This window comes from Odocoileus virginianus, chromosome 26, assembly GCF_023699985.2.
Source record: "Odocoileus virginianus isolate 20LAN1187 ecotype Illinois chromosome 26, Ovbor_1.2, whole genome shotgun sequence".
Taxonomy (NCBI): Eukaryota; Metazoa; Chordata; class Mammalia; order Artiodactyla; family Cervidae; genus Odocoileus; species Odocoileus virginianus.
The window spans coordinates 42,656,420-42,673,535 of NC_069699.1; the positions used below are offsets into that span (position 1 = coordinate 42,656,420).

The 17,116-nt window shown below is 39.2% G+C and overlaps 1 protein-coding gene across 3 annotated transcripts in view; it reads right to left on the reverse strand.

Annotated features, from left to right (window-relative positions):
* The window catches only part of CACNA2D3 (calcium voltage-gated channel auxiliary subunit alpha2delta 3), an 848,944-nt gene that overhangs the window by 204,039 nt on the left and 627,789 nt on the right, over nucleotides 1-17,116 (reverse strand). The window lies entirely within an intron of this gene.

Below are 17,116 nucleotides of genomic sequence, written 5' to 3' on the forward strand. Positions count from 1 at the left end.
TGTCAGCTACTAGCAGTCACTCCAGCTGACCTGTTTACTGCATTCAGACATTTGGGTTCAAATAAAGCCCTGTTTGGATCCTAGTGATTCATTTTATTTTATTACTACAGATTGATTTTATTGTTTTACTTTACAGACTTTATGTTCAATATGTGCAATATTAATGCTTCTCCCTAATGTGGAAATTGAGGATCAGAAAGCATGAGCATAAGGGGTTTTATGAGTTGCCCCTGCTGCAAACAATGGAATCTGGAAGCATTTATTCTCCCCAAGGTAGCTGAATCACGGCCCTTCTGAATCTCTACATATATCTGCATGCCAGTCCCAGATGGAAAACAAACAAAATGAAAAAATAACTTGATCATTTCATCTTCGAATCACTGGTAAGAAGCTGAACATTCCTCCTGGAAGAACAACCCTTGAATTTGGCCCACAGCATACTTCTGTAACTCACTGAATTGCACACAAGTGCACTGAGACCCACCATCATATCTGTCTTTCACAACGGTGTCAGGAGAAAGGCACGAACCCCTACTCTGCTCTGTGAGCAAATGGGGAAACTGAGTCTTGGATAACAGCAGGCTTTGGTCCAAGACAAACCTGGTTCTAGTTCTCAGCTTTGAATCTTTATCTAACCCTTCAGGTCCTCATGTAAAATAACACCAACTATTCCTCAGCATTGTTGCCATGAAGATAAAATGTGAAACTGCCCATCAAAGTACTTGGCATCTGCAAGTGCTCAAAGGATGCTAGTTTCCTTTCTCTGCCTTCAAGATCACATGGCTAGCAAGTGGCAGAGTCTCCAGTAAGATTAAGGCATGTGGCACCGATGACAGTGACCAAAATTGGCTAAAACTGGCCAATCAGTAGGAGAGGTTTCACAACCCATTCAAGCTTCAAATAAAGCAATCTGTGAATAAGAATCCACTATCTTTAGGCTAGAGTGTTTTCTGATGTTTGGGCACTTTTGTGTCACTTTTAATTTCACAGAAAAGAAGGTGTTCCCTCAGTCTTCTTTGAAAAGACTATTCTAAACAGAAAACCTGAAATCTAGAGGGTCCTATGGACTGAAGTCCCCATGGACTGGCAGGCTTCCTGAGAACAGGTCATTAAACTTGGTCAATATTTTACCAGTCTTCTTCTTCCAATAGGTTATTTGAGCATTAGGACAGCATTTCTTGTAATGTAATGCAGAACGGCAGCACCTTCAGCACCTTCAGCCCTAAAAATGCATAATCCCAAACCTTCTCCAGATTCTCTGAATATGAATCTTTATTTTAATAATTAGTATGCATATTAAAATTCAAGAAGCACTGTTAAAAGGCAATCCTTTCCACCATCAATAATGATGATAATTGAAGAGAAACTTATATGAGTTGGGAAAACCTTTAACAGGGACTGAGAAAACCATGTTTTCATCAGTTTTACCTCTATGTCAGGATGGGCCTATTCCTTCGTGACAAGCAAAACAATGCAAAAATCTCATTGATCCCTCAAGGATTGGGAATTCATGATGTGACAGTAAATTTTATGTGGCAACCTGATTAGGCAATGGTCATTAGCTCAAACAACAGCCTAGATGCTGTAACTGTATTTTTCAAACGTAATTAACACTTTAAACTAGTTGACTTTAGAGACGGCCAAAATGATGGAGTAGGAAGACCCTGAAATCACCTCCTCTCAAGGACACACCAAAATTACAACTACTTACAGGGCAACTATCTATGAGAACAACCTGAAGACTAGCAGAAAAGGTTTTCCACAACTGAAGACATAAAGAAGGAACCACAATGTGATGGATAGGAGGGGCAGAGATGTGGTAAAGTCAAGACCCTTACCTCCAAGTCAGCATTTACAAACAGGAGGAACACCATAATTATAGAGGCACTACCCAAGGAGCAAGCGATCTGAGCTCCAGGCTCCTCAGCCCAGGGGTCCTACACTGGGAAGTCAAGACCCTTGAACACGTGGCTTACAAAATCAGCAGGACTTATCTTTAGAGGAGGCATACAGTTGTAGGACATGGAGACTCTGCTCTTAAAGAGCACTTGCAAAATCTCACACTTTTCAATTCCCAGCACAGAGGCAGGAGTTTAAAAGAAACCTAAGTCAGACATCTTACTTATACTTGGAATCTAAAAAACAAAATAAACAAGATAAAATCAAAACAAACTCACAGATGAACAAACAGATGACTGCCAGAGGGGAGGTTGTGGAGCGTGGGTGAAATTGGTAAAGCATAAAATAGTTGAAGAGGCTTAAGAGATACGAACCTCCAGTGATAAAACAAATAAGCCATGGGGATATAATACACAACATAAGGAATGTGGTCAGTAATATAATAATTTTGTACAGGGACAGATGGTTACTAGACATAGTGATGATCATTTCATAATGTTTGCAAATGTCAAATCACATCTGAAACTAAGATCATATTATAGGTCAACTATATTTCAATAAAAAATCAGTAGACTTTGATAAAGCAGATTACTTACTCTCCATAATCTGTGTGTGTTTTAGCCAATCAGTCAAGGTCTTAAGACAAAAAAAGTTTTCCCAAGGAAGAAGGAATTCTTCTTCCAGACTGTCTTTAGACCCAAAACTGTAAAACCCCATTCTGCTGGAATTTCCAGCCTGCCAACCTGCCCTGCAGTGTTCAGATGTGTCAGTCCCCAACACGTATCTAAGTGGCAATTGCTTAAAATCTCTCTCTCCTTCCCTCCTTGTATGTGTACACTTATCTTACATTTAAGGAAAAAACATACACACGCATCTCTTATGGTTCTCCTTCTCTGGAGAATTGGGAGTAATATACATTTAATCATGTAATCTATTATTTGGGGCAGCCTAATTTTGGTGCTAGTATAAATAAACTATATATAATATTAATAACCAAATAATATTAACTATGAAATAATGCTGACAATTACTGTTGCCAGGAACCAAGCCAACCAGTATATAACAGTTTCTGGAACCATGGTTCTAACACCTTGCTAAATATACTTAAAGTATACTATGGCCAACAATGGGGGCATGCGATGCCATTTTCAAAGGCAGAACCAAGCCATGATAAATAATTCCCCCAGAATCAGAAATCTTCCCACATTCTGACTCCTTGATTAAACCTTAATGCTACAAAGAAAACTGATTTGAGCTGATCCATAACCCTGGACAACTTCCACTCTGGAGCTCAAATCAAAATTTCAAGCAATGCCAATATGTATCACGGATGAAATAAAAACATAACCACTGACAATAATGAGAAATGAAACTTCTTCCTGCAAACAGTAAAAATCAGTTTTAAGTCACTGGTAATTGTCCTGGCCCAAATACAAGATCATGGTAAATGAACTTCTAAATATTAAGCCAGGATATAGTATTGGCTTCATTCAGGGACTAATTCCAAATATAATTACTGTACCATTACTTAAACTAAAAAATAAAACATAATATTGCATTTGTACAGAAACCTTTCATTTTTAAGCAGCCACAGGTAAGCAAATGAAATGCAGTGGACTCAGTCTAGCCACTGCTATGAGCTCACATGTTCTTCTTTCAGGGACACTTCTGGCTCAGATTTGCACTGGTTTGGCCAGAACCCTAACCTGTAGCTCTTCCGATGATATACCAACTCATCAGTATGGCCATGAGGGCTGGCAGCACTCTGGAAATAACGCTCGCACAACATGAAGAGGCTCTTCTGCACCCACCAGCTCCATCTTTCCCACTCTCGAGTGAGTCTGGGTTCTGTGAACCTTAAACATTTCATGGAGAAGGAACATCAAACTGAAAGTTAATTTGCACAGTAAGCACCTTTTGATTGAAAGGCATTCTGTACTTCTGCCATAAGAAAAATCAGCTTGTGGCAAAAGGTTTTTTTTCTTAAGACCACCAATCAAGAGGTAGGCAGCCGACCACAGCTAGGCACTCTCTGTCCCCACACCACACTAGGGGATCCCTGCTTTTCTGTGGCTCCCTAACCTGTAATGGCCACTGAGGCAAGAGCACTGCTTGTGATTCATAGACATATCTTCCAAGAAAAATGCAGACATAAAGTCAACATTCATTTTCCAAGGTTAGGAATGGGAGAAGGGGGTCACAGTGGTCCATCTGGGCAAAATCCCATTAACTTAAGTCCAAGTGTGAATCCCAAAATGAACTGCCATTCAATTACACTTGCCCAGGCTTTGAACAGGCCTCTGAAATGCTTGGTTGTGGTATTCAGCTGTATAAAAAGTGTATATTATTCCATATCCTTCATTTCCTATGCTACATAATGGAGACCATTCTGGTATCAAAGGAAATGATGAATAATAATACCGAACATCTGGTTTATAAAACACAAACTTGCTCAACAGATTGACTGCTTCCTGTCAGCTTCCCAAGTTAATCATGCATGTGGGCTCGTATGAATATGCATTTGGATTCATGTGCGAGGTACACGCAGTGATGCCAGGCTTCTCCTCCTAAGGCCCGGTTAGTTTCCCACTAATGGCTGTAGGGTGCGGCCCAGATAGGATAACAGCAGCGGGTTTGTGGTCTACCAATTTTGCTGCAGGTCTAGTCATTATTATTCGTCGATTCCCTCGATAAACATTCCTTGAGCGTCAGCTACGTGCCAAGCTTCATGCCACGTGCTGGGAAGACAACCTGGAGAAAGACACAGGTCTTACCCCCAGGATCCACAGGTCCACCAGCAAGGACAGGAAAGAGTGAGGCAGAGAGGCAAGAGCTGGCCGGGCCAGGCACGCTGGCTCTCATTACGTGAGCAGAAGGCTATCTTCTTCATGACCAGCCTGAACAAAAGTAAAAACACTCTTCCGGGCTTCTTGGACCAATTCAGAAGCTTTCTGAAAACCAGGTTAACAACACTAGTAACACGCTATCTGCTGCATGGCAATTTCATCAATTACTTTACTTAAGAATATTTGCAAATGTAACAACGCAGGGTAGACCTTTTGAAAAAATTGCCTAGCACTTTTTTTCTTCTGTTTGCAAATACCAACCCTGTCCTTTAGGGAAATATTCTTCAGCCTTTCCATATATAATGTTTTATTGACAGTTAACTTCTCCCACCCTGCACATGTGGCTGGGCATCCAACCAGACTGTGCCAACCACAGCCCTTCACACACACACACACACACACACACACACACACACACACACACTCACTCTCACTCTCTCTCTCTCTCTGCCCAGGTCACACTGATTGCTTTATTAATTAGACACATGGACTCAAAGTAGGCTATTTGGGAACTTTTCCTTTTTTCCATCTGGAGTGAATAAGAAAAACTCTCTACACTGCTTTGTGTGTGGCTTTAGGAAAGTAAGCCTGATAGCCATGTCCCCTCTTCACAGAAAAGCAACTGAGAAAATAAAGTCAACCCAGAAAGATGAGGAGATGTGTGTGTGTGTGTGTGTGTGTGTGTGTGTGTGTGTGTGTGTGTCTGTAATGAGGGAAAAGAAGGAGAAGGAGGGAGGAAGGGGGAAAGGATGGGAAGGCACCAGTTCTAAAAGCCTTCAATTCAACCCTAAGATCAACTCCATCCATGCTTTCTCCTATTGGGATAAATTGAGGCAGTAAGTTTTTTCTCTTGGCCCAAAAGGACATGCACTGGATTTGTGACTTTTCAAGGACATCTGCTATGTTGCCTTCTTTCACATCTCCATTCAGAGGATGCTGGCCAGGGCCAGTGGCAGAATTCTCTGTTTATCCTATAGCTGGAGGGCCCTGGTGGTGAGTGCCAAGCCCCAGAGAAAGGAGGTAAGCAGGACTCCTGGCCCTGAGAAGGCATCTGAGTGAGTCAAGAGCATCAGGCTTGGCAGCTCACTTGAGGGTTGCCAGGTGGTTTTCAGCAGAGCCTCCTGCCAGATCTGCTCAGCCCTGGAGGTTTGGGCTGAAAGAGAAGGTTGTGCACAAGAGGGGAACTCAGTTTGGGAAGAGAATGGCTCTAAGCCAAGAACAAAGGCCATCTCTCCACAAATACCATATTTCTTCTATCCTTTCTCCTATGTTTATATGTTTTTACTTTCTTATTAAAGTTGATCAACATATTGACTATGTTAATAGAGTACATCATAGAAATGTATAACATAATACAGAAATACTTTATATATGTGTACACAATTTGTGAGTACACAGCTGCATCTCTTTTGTCTTTCCTCCAACACCTGGTATGACATGAACTTGCACTCCGGAAAAAGACACTACCACCGTCTAGAGGCACTTAGGGTAAATTGCAGGCACAAGGTCCTGGGAAATAAACCATTTACAGGCCTTACCAATAAAAATGCATTTAAATTGCAACCAATGTCACTTAGTTTCCCATCAAACTGAAACACAGGTGATACCAACTATTATTTCTGCTAATAACCTTTGAGGGAAATATGCAGCTGTGTACATCTTTAAATATCAGATGAAACATTTTGAAAGGAGAACCACTGATTCTTTTTTTAAAAAAGTGTTCATGATCTGAGAACATTATGGGAATATGCAGGAAAAGGGAGGGTTCTTCCCCACCCGCTTTCTCAAACACGGATTTAAAGATGGCAGATGCCATCCATGTTCTCCAGTTTTCACACCCCGTGGGGAGGGGAGAGCTGGATAGTAGAAAGTTAACAGAATAACACTCTGTACAAATTAGTTGGTGAGACAGCACTAAAGAGAAGGTCAGGGAAACATAGATCTAGAAAAGAGGACATGTGCAGAGTACGTAGATATGTAGAGTCCCTCCTATCCACACCCCTGCCCCCACCGCACACACAGAAAAGACCCCTGGGCCTTTCCACATTTCCCAGACCAAAAAGGTGCTCTGTATCTACTCCTTTTCAATGTCTGCCTGTTTCCCCTCCCCAGAACCTCCCCCTCCTTCTACCATCACAACATCCCTTATCCTCAATATGAACACAAGTATCAGGGCAAGAGTTTGGTAAGAACGATACTCAGTGGTCTGTCTTAAATTTCTGTACTGGCTACACACAGAAGGACCTTTTCTTAGGAGAAACATACAGACACTCTTCAGAGGTAGAACATATGTGAAAAGCCACTGAAACATGGAAACTAAATCCTACTGGTGTATTTTTAAGCCTGAAAAGGACTCTCAGTATCAACACCGTCTCCTTGGCTAATATTAACATTATCTGACTCTGGCTGTGAATTTTACTCTTATATTACTTAGAGTGCCACAGCTATTAGTGATGATCATGAAATTTGCTGGCTGTTTCAGCAGTGGCTGATTTTAAACAAGAGGATTTACATACATAGGCACAGTTAAAATTAATTTACTCAATAACCTAAGAAGTCATTTTGAAATGAGAAGGGAGAGCAAGAAAAGCTTGCTTCAGTGATAAAACCAAAAGATTCCTAAATCACTACTGGCTCTGTGTGTGTATCTTTAAGTGCTTTCTAAAGAATTTATCTCCTTTCTGTATGATTGAAAATTTTAATAAAAAGAACATTCCATAAATTCTCACTTACAGAAAACATTTTATAAATGAAACCATTGAATAGAATATGCTTGCAATGAATAGTGATGTCTTAAACTAAGTAAAACAAATAAATAGTAATAATACTATTTAAATCCCTTTTTGCATAAAGATCAAAATAGTCCTTTATACAAATGATGGTAACACTCTGATATGGAAATGCTATTAGAATAATTTTTTATAGTCAAGGTTAAACATATTTGATTATCAGTATTTTGGGTATTTTTTATAACAAGATATTTAGAAAAAGCAGGCATTATGAGTTTTAATTGAGTTGATTCTTTCAGTGTGAGCAATATGAATTGTCTTTTACAATACTACTCAGATGATTTGCTTTCCTTTTAAAATCTAGACAAATTAAGAACACCAACCACTGTCTAGACTCCCATTTTGTACTGGCATTTTTCAATATTCTTGCAAAATGCCCGAACCCTAAATAACTTAAGGCATTAAGAAAGTAGCAGTGAAAACTAATAAAGAAGTAGCAAGCCTTCTAAGTAATATTTCCACCTTGCTTTGCATTTGATTGTCTTAATTGTCATAACTCAATCCTTGAAATGTTACATAAATGACACAATGCTTTTAGCCAAGACTTTTCCTTTTTACAGAACCATTATTACTTTCATCCCAGATCTGGAGATTCTGAATTTCTATGGGATTCACTGTATTTTAAGGTGCCTAAATATAAAAGTAAACAGATTTCCCTCTTTGAACTTTAACTGCATCTTTTATGAACTAAATTGTTAAATTTGTTTGTTCTCTTTTTCTCTTTTTAACAACCTGAAGACAACTTTGTGAATGATAATGCTAGATATTGTTAGAACATCTGAATGAGAATCTCAAAATAACTTTTTCTAATAAAGTTGTTGCTACTCAGGAAAACTTTTTTGCTGTTTCTCCCCCGACCCCACCCTGCCCCAGTGTTTCAAAGATCTAGGGCATTAATCAGGGACTACATTTTATGGGTAAACATCTAGACAGGGAGGATGCAGTCTTTGACCAGGGACATGTATATAAGCAAACTCATGCACAAGAGAATATCACAGACTAACATATCTGAAAGCTGTCTTAGGGAACTGCTTTACAGCATACAACAGGCTTATTTCAGGAATCCTCAAAATAAGGAAATAGGAATTATTAGGGGCACTGGATTTTGGCCAATATTCATGATCAGCTATGCCACATAACTGAACACCACCGCACCCCCCACCCCCAAACTGTGGCCAAAGATTTGTATTTTTACAAACATGGCTTAGATGTCTCCCAAATGCCTGAAAACACAGCCAACAGTCAGGGCTTCAAGGCCCTGGGACAAAATCTTTCCCCTGTTTAAAGACCCCCTGAAATGCTGCTTCCTCCATAAAACCTTCCCTAACAAAGTGGAAATGGGAACCATATGTTCTCAAACTTCACTTGTTGCTGTTCAGTCGCTCAGTAGTGTCCAATTCTTTGCGACCCCATGGACTGCAGCGCAACAGACTTCCCTGTCCTTCACTATCTCCCAGAGCTCGCTCAAGCTTATTGCCTTCGAGTTGGTGATGCCATACAACTATCTTGTCCTCTGTCACCTCCTTCTTCTCCTGCCCCCAATTTTTCCCACCATCAGGGTCTTTTCTAGTGAGTCAGCTCTTCGTATCAAGTGACCAAACTATTGGAGATTCAGTTTCAGCATCACTCCTTCCAATGAATATTTCTGATTTAGGATTAACTGATTAGGTCTCCTTGTTATCCAAGGACTCTCAAGAGTCTTTTCCAGCACAACAATTCGAAACCATCGATTCTTCAGCACTCAGCCTTCTTTATAGTCCAACTCTCACACCAGTACATGACTACTGGAAAAACCATAGCTTTGACTATACAGACCTTTGTTGGCAAAGTGATGTCTCTGCTTTTTAATATGCTTTCTAGGTTTGTCATAGCTTTCCTTCCAAGGAGCAAGCATCTTTTAATTTCATGGCTACAGTCAAAACCCACAATGATTTTAGAGCCCAAGAAAATAAAATCTGACACTGCTTCCAGTTTCCTTCCACCTATTTGCCATGAAGTGATGGGAATGGATGCCAGGATCTTAGTTTTTCTAATGTTGAATTTTAAGACAGCTTTTTCACTCTCCTCTTCCACCCTCATCAAAAGGCTCTTTAGTTCCTCTTTGCTTTCTGCCATTAGCCTGGTATCATCTGCATATATGATGTGGTTGTTATTTTTCCTGGCAATCTTGATTCCAGCTTGTGATTCACCCAGTCCTGCATTTCACATGTTGTACTCTGCATGTAAGTTAAATAAGCAGGTTGACAATAGACAGCCTTCATGTACTCTTTTTCCAATTTTGAACCAGTCCATTGTTCCATGTCTGGTTCTAACTATTGCTTCTTAACCTGCATACAGGTTTCTCAGGAGACAGGTATGGTGATCAGGTATTCCCATGTCTTTAAGAAGTTTCCAGTTGTGATTCATACAGTCAAAGATTTTCATACAGTCAATGAAGCAGAAGTAGATGTTTTTCTGAAATTCCCTTGCTTTCTCTCTGATCCAACAGATGTTGGCAATTTGGTCTCTGGTTTCTCTGCCTTTTCTAAATCCAGCTTGTACATCTGGATGTTCTCAGTTCACGTACTGTTGAAGCTTAGCTTGAAGGATTTTGAGCATTACCTTCCTAGCATGTGAAGTGAGCACAATTGTGTGGTAGTCTGTACATTCTTTGGCACTGCCCTTCTTTGGGATTGGAATGAAAACTGACCTTTTACAGTCTGGCCACTGCTGAGTTTTCCAAATTTGCTGACATACTGAGTGCAGCACTTTAACAGCATCATCTTTTAGGATTTGAAAAAGTAGAGCTGGAATTCCATCACTTCCACTAGCTTTGTTTGTAGTAACGCTTCCTAAGGTTCACTTGACTTCACACTTCAGGATGTCTGGCTCTAAGTGAATGATCACACCATCATGGTTATCTAGGTCATTATGACCTTTTTCATATAGTTCTTCTGTGTATTCTTGCGACCTCTTAATCTCTTCTGCTTCTGTTAGGTCCTTGTCATTTCTGTCCTTTATTGTGACCATCTTTGCATGAACTGTTCCCTTCGTATCTCCTATTTTCTTAAAGAGATCTCCAGTCTCTCCCATTCTTTTGTTTCCCTCTATTTCTTTGCACTGTTCACTTAAACAGGCTTTCTTACCCAACTGAATGCAGAGTTTCAGAGAATAGCAAGGAGAGAAAAGAAAGCCTTCAAACTTCACTACAAAGATAATCATAAAAGCAACCTAAGATACAATCTAAGACCAAATCCGTGCTAACGGTTAATACAGTAAAGTCCTTGAATTCCGGGGCTGGAAGCAAAGCTGGGGTTTCTGTAGAGCCTGTGAACTCTAAGGGTGGAAGCTGGGAATGGTTCCTCTCTTTATCCACAGCATGGCACACGGAGCCTGGTACATAAGAAGTGCTCAGCCAATGATCCTTGAATGAATTTATTCTAATCCTGACCTTTTATTTATTTTATAAATGAGGCTCAGAGAGGAAAAGGAGTCACTTAGAATTGATACCAGAATCCGAACATGACTCTGGGCTAGCTTATCCATTTTATATTGTGCATCCTCTACTTGCTCTTGCCGCCTTCTCTTAGGGTATCTTGCCCATGATAATGAGGTCAAACAGACTGTAACGAGGGCCTGGAGGCTGGTACCTGTGTGCTGTTGCTGCTGAGAGGGGCAAAATTTTATGTTACAGAGCTTAGGGAAAAGGACTTTTAAAAAACAGTTTAGTTGAAGACTATGATTTCCTTGGAAAGCAACACAGAGAGAAGAAATGAGCTACAGAAGCAAATGGGCCTGAATTATCTCTGAACAAGTAACTCAAATGTGTTGAGTCATTTTGTATGTATTCATCCTTCCTTCTAGCTATCCATCCACCTATCCACCCAGTCATGTTCTATTTCCAAACTTGTCTTGCCATTACTGAACACTGCTTTAAACATTTAACATCTATATAGCACTAAATGTAACGCTGGTGAAGTATCTACAGCCATCTTACAGTTGAATCAATTAAAGATAAAGGGGAAGGTACCTTGCTCTAGGTCACAAAAGACAGCAGGGTACAGGTTCATGCCTTGGCATACCTGACACTACAGTCCCTGGGCAAATCACTCTGCCCTCAGGCTCCTGTTTTCAGGGTACAAAGACAAATGATATGTTTTGCCTTAAGGATCTTAGAGTGGGGTAAAAGATGCAACAAAAGCTCATCCCTAAAAGGAGTAACTCCAGAGTTTGGGGGAGGATTAAGTAGAATTATGGACGTAAAGCACCTAATACAGTGCCTGAGACATGCAATAAGTGCAACTGATCTCATAACAACCATGCTAGGTTAGGGAGAGAAGAAGTCCTTGAACTTCTCTGCAATCCATCCATTGCTCTCCCAAATTTGAACTTCATCCATCTCTGCATTCAAATTACATATATAAAATATTTTTAAAAATTTCTCTTTTATCCCACAATATAGATAACATGCTTAAGAAAGTAGTTCGAGGTGGTGGTAGTTGTCACTGCAAATATTAAAGAAGGTAGGGAATGATGCACAATGGGAAGGAAATTGTTAGAGAGGAAGGAGGTCAGGAACGAAAGGGGAGATGCTTCAGAAGCACCCAGCCAAATCATCTAATGTGTCCCAGCCCTGGGAAAATATGGATGGGTCCAATCCAAGCACATAGGGCTCATGAGTCAGTGAGTGGTTCAATTCCATTAGTCATTTCTGGAAAAAGAAAGTCCATACCATGGCATTAGTCCTTTGCCTGACATTTTTCTACCTCATGAAACTAGGATGGGTTTTCCAAAATCCTTCCAGCTAATTTGAAGGGATAAACATCTAACTTTCTGCTTTTGGACTTCTCAGTAGTTTTGCTGTACATGATTGCACAATTGCTCCAGTTTACCCCAGAGGGTCATTTCAGTTGAATCCTTTGGCATGAGATGTGTGGAGGCATGCACAGAGCGATCCCTCCAGTTCTCACGGAACTGGGCTGTGTTGGCGTTTGTAGTGGATATATACCCATTAATTGGGGGGTGTGACCTGTGAATAATGTGACAGGAAAAAGGATCAGGTGGCTAAACTATGATCAGATCAACAAATACGTGATTTTAATACAAAAAACTGAAAAGGCAAACCAGTTTTCCAACTTTAATATGCAGAAACAATAAAAGTAGACAAATTATGTTGGTGCAAATTAGAATTGTTTGTATCAAAAAATTACGCCAAAAAAAGTGACGAAAATAAAGGCTATGCCTATGAGTATACAGTGCAAGTATATGTTTTCTCTAGAGTAACTCATGAGAATGATCTACTACACCTGCCACTCAGGAAATCCCCTAAAGTGAAGAACTACAGAGTCAGGCTAAAATCACTCATGGTGATTCACCACAGATTTAATATAGATTTGACTTGGATTTATATTTTGACATAGATTGAGCTTTCAAATTAATCACTGAATTATACTGATTTTGCTTAGTCCTGTGTTGAAATGCTGTTCATTGAGTGTTCTCTCTTCCTAGCCACTCTTGAGATAATGGAAACATAGTAACACAATCAGGAAAAAAAAAAGGTATTTCTGGCTCAAGTTCACACATTCTAGTTTGCTTAATTCTTTACTACATTAAGCTACTCCATATAGCTGTCCTTTAAACAAAGGGTCTTGACCAATAAAGTGTAGATTTATTTACTGATTTGTCAGGAAATACACCTCATATATCGTGATGGATCCAGGTGTTCTAAGTCTATCAATAAATACAGGGGTAACCTCAAAATGTCAGTCCAGTTTTGAATTCAATATCAACTGAGGATCAGTAAGAATGACCTATAGAATTGCATCTAGAAGCAAGGAACTCAGAACACCCAGTGTCCAGAAATATCCTCTCTAAGACTGTCCAAGGATTAATATGGGTTATGCTGATATTAATGGCACAATATTGCCATTCATTGGGCTTTATAAAAGTAATTTTCTCAATCCTCTGCCTTCCCTTCTGTATGGAAGGAAGAAAGGTATATAAATTTCTTTGCAGGGGGGGATGTAGGAACAATTTAAAATAAGCTTTAAAATCTCACTGTTTTTATTCAGATGTTTTTTGACTTTCAAAAGAAAAGGCAGTTTCATTTTAGCAATGCTGTGAGTAGAGTTTGCATTGTTTCAACACCTCAAGAGAATCATATTTTATAGCCGTGTTTGATTTAAATAAATAATAGAAGACATTCACATCTTAACTAAAGGGGGATTTTTTGAAAGAAGACTTTAAATTTCTAAGACACTAAGAAGTAAGTCTGGGACTAGAAAGCACTGATATATATATGTGATTTTTAAATCAATTCTCAGTTTTTTACTTTATAATATCTAGTCTTTTTTTTAAACACAAATTATACTAGTGTTTCAAAACCATTTCTGCTTTATTTGTATCCAATGTGCCTCTACTGAACAAGGTACGGCCTAGCATGATCAGTAGCATTTCACTGAGTTCAGCATTCATCATGTGTGGGCTCTGGTAGATGCTGTTCATGTACTTCTCTGTGTTCTTTTCCTTATTATAAAACAGCACAGAAATGCTACAAAAGTTCAAATATATATGAAAATGGGTACAACTTGAACATTTTTTCCCAGATACACAAAAAAAGATACATTATAAGGTTGTTTGAATTTAACAAGTCACAAATCATTTCCTCTAAACAAGAAATGCAAATAGCATCCTGCTCCCAAAATGGAGCTCTCTGGTCCCCCATTAGCCCATATGGGGCTTCAGCCAGAGCCCCAGTACACTCTTCTGAGGGTCATCCCGCCGTCAGGAAGCCATGCACTTTTAATCTGACGGTTTTGCATTCATTTCTTTCTGGTCTCAAACACACAGTTTAACAGGGCCAATGGGAAAGGGATTGGCCATGATTCACATAAGGGCTTCCTAGGTGGCTCAGTTAAAGAATCCACCTTCAAAGCAGGAGACACAGGAGACTTGTGTTTGATACCTGGGTGGGTAAGATCCCCTGGAGGAGGAAATGGTAACCCACTCCAGTGTTCTTGCCTGGAAACAGACTCACATGGCTGTGAACCTTGCAAAGTTTACCTCCTTTCACAGCAACAGGGCATTCTCTGGAATGCCATAGCTACACTCGTATTAGTTCTGTGATCATCATTATGGTGGAACAATATGTTGTAACTGAGATTTCCACAGAATCCATCACACTGACCATGGGGGGAGCTACTGTGATTGGACTTGCTCCAGTTCTTACTTCCCTTGCCTTATTCACAAAATAAATCTACTAATTTAAGTCATAGCTCATTGTACTGCTACCATCTTTCCGACTCTTGAGTTTAGTCAATTTTAACAGTCCCAGCTTGAGAATGTATATAAAAGATGCCTGCGTGTGTTCTTATAAGAGTAAATGATGAGGAAGAAAACAGAATTATCAAAGCAAAACATAATAGCTTACACAGAAAGCCAGTCAAGGTAAAAGCAAATGAGTCATAAACCAGACCCAAAGGTACGGAGTCATCACCTCTCCATCCTGCACTTCATTTGCAACCATTTAGCCGCTTACAGAGCTGTACTGAAACACTGAAATCACTAGCCCAATGGTTGTCTGAAAACAGCAGCTTTGCAAACTTTCAATTTTCCATTTTCAATGACAAGTCAACATTTCAAAGTGCAGAAGTTAAATGAGACAAGGAATGATAAATGATGCTCCACAATTGCTGAAATCTGATTACACTGAGATAAGAGCTGGCCAAATTCTACTCACATGAGTTTACACCTAACGAACAAGAAGAAAGAAAGGAAGGAAGGAAAGGAGTCTTTAGATAAATGATTGCTTTCATTTATTCCTCCTAAATATAATATAAACAAGGATATAAAGAAAATGCAAATGGATTCAGGATCCCATTTACACTTAGGGGGAGAGATTAATAAAACAGTCCCATCCTGAAAGAAAAACCGAAAATCGACCCTCATTTAAGAAGCTAATTTATGCACTCCTGAGTCCTCATACAAGTTAAGCAGCACAGAATATCACAGCAGGCATAGAACAACAGATCTCAAACCCTGCTGTGTTTGTTCAAGAAGGCAAGTTAAGCTATTCCTAACAGGAAACAAAACACATGGTCTGGCTATTAAACAGGGATCGTTTTGCCATACTGTATAGCTCTGACTCCATCAATTGCTGTTCCAAACAGGATTAGAGATGTGGTTTTCTTTAACTATGGTTTTGAGAAAAATGCTTATGCCTGCTCTGAATTTTCAAGCCTATATTAACTAATATGATGCCAGGCAAGACACAGAGTAACTTCAAGACCTTCAAGACAGTGTCTTTGAGAAACTCCAAATTTGTGTAAAGACAACACAAAATGAAGGGGAAAGGTGCACCTGAATTGAAAAGTTAATCACATAAACAGCCAAGTTTGAAATGCCCAAAAAGTATTTATTTTCTTTTAAGTATTCAAGGTTCCAAGTTATAGAGATTAAGTTAATCACACAGTGAACAATTGATGTCTAGTTCCTATAGATAGAACCTACTTAGATGAATATACAGTTTGAAAACTGGACTATTTTTGTGACCACCGAATATACATTTGCAAACAACTCTGGGCAATTCTGTTATTATTATAAAATGGAATCACCCAGACATTTTTGTAGACGTCAAGAATCACATAAGGGAAAAAATGCAAACTGTTGTACTGTTCTACAAAATATGGACCTTTCTTCATTGTTGAACTTAAGAACAATGAATCCAAAGGAGAAAGTGGTTCAATTTTCACTAAAAAGAACAGATTTGTATTGGCCTGAAGGCTTTAGGTCTGTATTGCTACATGTTTTTTAACCAAGACTTCAGGACACTGCCTATGTATTTGATGAAAATATTTATTGATCAAGTGTATAACCAGTTAGTATAATATTACTCCTACTTTGTATTAAGGGTTAAAATTTATAGAATCTAGAAATTATCTCAGAGGTGTTTAAGAATCACAGGAAAAATAAAACTTTTTTTTTCTTTTTTGCAAACCATTGTTCTAGAAAATAGCCAAAAGGGATAGAATATTTGGAAAACTCTCAAATTATTAGAGTCACAAATATGATAATTTATAGACAAAAATCATTAATTACTGCTACACATAAGAGGGATATCCAAATGGGACATTTTTAGTTGTAGATCAGCCAAGAGATTAAAATAAGCATGTTTACAGAGACATAACTATTTAAAATATTTATAGAGAAAACAGTTGCAGATGATTCAAAGAGAGATTCCAACAAAAACACAGTACAAATGTAGACACCATATGGTTCAACGTATGCACTCGTGACCTCATGTGAAAAGCTGGCCAAAGACACAGCAGCTGGAGATATCTCTCTTTTACCCCCAGAACAACAAACTCTTGGGTTTGGAAGGGACTAATTATAATCATGTACATGGATGAGTGAAATCTATGGGTAATGTCAAAGTCTTCGGGAAGAAATCTCTCAAAACAATTGTTTCTGAAAGCCTTTGCTTTGTTGGGGTTTCAAATTCAGTCTCCCTTTCTTTCTGACTTCATCTAGGCAGTTCAGGCAGGTGATACACAGTTTTAATGAAACAAGAGAAGCATCACATTCTTTCTGGGCTCTTTTGTCATA